The sequence below is a fragment of the Petaurus breviceps genome, unplaced genomic scaffold, assembly GCF_028583685.1.
Source record: "Petaurus breviceps papuanus isolate PSGF00001 unplaced genomic scaffold, PetGlider_PUasm1.0 175, whole genome shotgun sequence".
Lineage (NCBI taxonomy): Eukaryota > Metazoa > Chordata > Mammalia > Diprotodontia > Petauridae > Petaurus > Petaurus breviceps.
In genome coordinates, this window is record NW_027185764.1 from 13,844,163 (window position 1) to 13,847,208 (window position 3,046).

The window sequence follows — 3,046 nt, forward strand, 5'->3', positions numbered from 1 at the left end:
TAAAAAAGACTTTAAAAAAGTTCACAGACCCCAGTTCAGATGCCCTGGAACTTGACATTCTTTAACAACTTTTCAATCCCCTAAATACAATAAATCCTACTCTGCATACAAATGTGCCAATTATATGATGATTCTTATCTATTCATTATAACAGATCTCCAAGGATTTTTCCTTGGCAACTGTTCGGCTAGTTTTATTAAATGCTTATACATGAAAGTAAAATGATATTACTATTAAAACCACTGTACTCTAGCATATTTTAAAAAAGTGCAGAAGAGAACAGAAGGAATCACAGACCAGTAGGATAGCTTTGAAAGTTGCAGTTTTAAAGTTGATGTTTTTAAAAAGATAAGCAAACTGTACACAATAGATTTCATTGTTTCACTGGTTCACGTGCAATACTCTTTTTCTGTTCTTCCGTGTAAATGAAAATGTTAATTTTATTTGCTAAGTTCAGAATAAAAATAATATAAATATATAAATAAAAATAATAAAAAAGGAAAAATACTAGATTATAGTATTATAGTATTCTGATTTTTCACCCATTTAACCTGACCTTCCCTTCCAATTAATCCAGACCAGAGAAGTTTGACTGGGCTGAAATTTCCCAGGACATTTTTTTTAAAGTTTCACCTTGTTTTATTTTGATATTTTGAGTTCATTGAAAAGAACAGATACATTTATAGGGTAGTTGTATTAAAAGATATCCAATAATCAGGGCTGTTGCTTCTCATAACATTAAGTTGGCCTCCAACCTCCAAAGGCAAGAGAAATGAAGTCCATGGTTTAGAAAAATTAGCTCTAGAGAGTGGTATTCTTGTGTTTCTTCTCGATCTGCTCTTTTCATGTCTCCATACAGGGATAGTTCCTCAGTGTATATATTCCCTGGAGGATTATGACACAATTTTTTTCTTCATCCTCCTTGCTATGAAAATGGTACTTGGGGGTAGCTAGGTGGGGCAGTGAACAGAGCACTGGTCCTGGAGTCAGGAGGACCCGAGTTCAAATTCGGCCTCAGACACTTACCACAAAAAAACTAGCCATGTGACCTCGGGCAAGCCACTTAACCCCAATTGCCCTACCTTTCCCACTCCAAAAAGGAAAAAAAAAATGGTACTCGGAGGAAACCATCCCTGTTTTAGCCAAACTCAAAGGGGAAGAAGTTAGGGAACATGGAAAGGGGGTTTAATTTGAAGTCAGAGGACATGGATTTAAAGAGACCCTCTCTGCTCAGAGAAGAGCCAGGGAATTCTTGCATCTGGGGGAACATTCGATTAAGTGGTGGTACAGTGTTAGAAGAGACAGAGAACCTGAGACATGGGTCACCCTGTAGTTAATAGCTCTTGCCATAGCCATTGATCCCTGGGGCGAAATACAGGTACCCAGACCCGTCTGCCTGGGGTATAAGTGTGGGGAAGAGGGGTAGAAGCAGCATTTACCTCCTCCCTCACCATCATGTGCATCTGTGGACAAAACTCTGGTGGAACCTCCACTATGGGGATTAGGGGAAGGACCAAAGACTGCTTTCAAGAATTTTCTTCCTGTAGCACCCAAAGTTTTACAAATTGATGATGAGTATTCCCCTAGGGCAAGATTTTTCATTTCCATTGACTTCTATACCCACTACCTCTACTCTCCTCAAATGCTGTTCTCAGAAAAGAATAAAAACATTTAAGAAATCTCAAATCAGCCCCCCCACTCCATGCTGCCTAATTAAGAGAAACCACGGAGTGCCTCTCCCTTGTTCCAGCTTCAGTTCTTTCCCGTTCTGCTCTCCCTTCCTTTATCCTCCATACAGACACGAGCCGTAACTCCTAATTCGCGATGCCACAGCATTGACACAGACCACGCAACAACTGGTTAGAGTTGTTGATGGCGCCATGTTTTTCTCAACCCTGTCATATACAATAAGACATCAAGCTCACAAGTGCATTAATGTAATCCAATTCAGTACTTAGCTTTCCACAGGACTCTCTTATCTATTTACCTCCTGGATCAAGAGATGTTTGATTTATCCCAATCACAGAACTTAGAATTGCAGGATTTTTCCATGCAATTACCATTCTCTGTGACCAAGGTCACAGGCACAATTTGCTACCACCCAGCTCAGAGATGCAATGGCTTCCTTTTTTTTGGAGGGGGAGGGCAGGGTAATTGGGATTAAGTGACTTGCCCAAGGTCACACAGCTAGTTTTAAGTGTCTAAGGTCAAATTTGAACTCAGGTCTTCCTGACTCCAGGGCTGGTGCTCTATTCACTTCCCCACCTATCTGCCCCTGCAATGGCTCTCTTATATGGTAAGTACCCACAGTCTAATCAAGTGCTCAATTTTGAGGACAATACCCTATATATCATAGGGAGACCATTGACGGTAAAAGGGATGCTTAGCTTGAAGAGAAGACTCATAGTGGACATAAGTCACATTCAAGTATATTGAAGGTTGTCAGCATATAAGGGGCATTAGACTTGTTTGGTTTGGTTTCAGAAGGTAGTACCAAGAGCCATGAGTAAAAGTTACAAGCAAGGTCAGGGGCGGGGGGGGGGGGGGGGACCCGAGTGTGGGTGTGGGTGTGTCGCCAAGGGCAGACTGTCTGACTGCCTTGTGAAGTATTGGGTCTTCCATCCTTGAAGGTGTTCCAACAGAGTCTCCATGACCACTTCTCAGGTTATGTTATAGAAGGGCTTTTTCTTCTGGGTTATGGTTATACTTAATGGCTACTGAGGTCCCTTCAACTCAGATTTTATTGCCAGGTCAAAACTAAGATGAGGAATCTGAATGTACAAAGCCTCAGCTGCATATGTAGATGTAGGCTCCCGGTCTAGCGTGTATATGATATTTCAGCTGATTAGGGTTCAAGTCTCAGGTGTGCCATTTATTAACTGACGGACCTGCCATAAATCAGTTTTCATAAGCCTCAAGTATTCTAATCTATATAATGGGAATATATGTACCTGTATGGTCTACTTCAAAGGACTATTGTGAAGAAAGCTTTAGAAATACAAATAAGTGAGTAAACATCAGCATATAAGACCACATCACATATCTG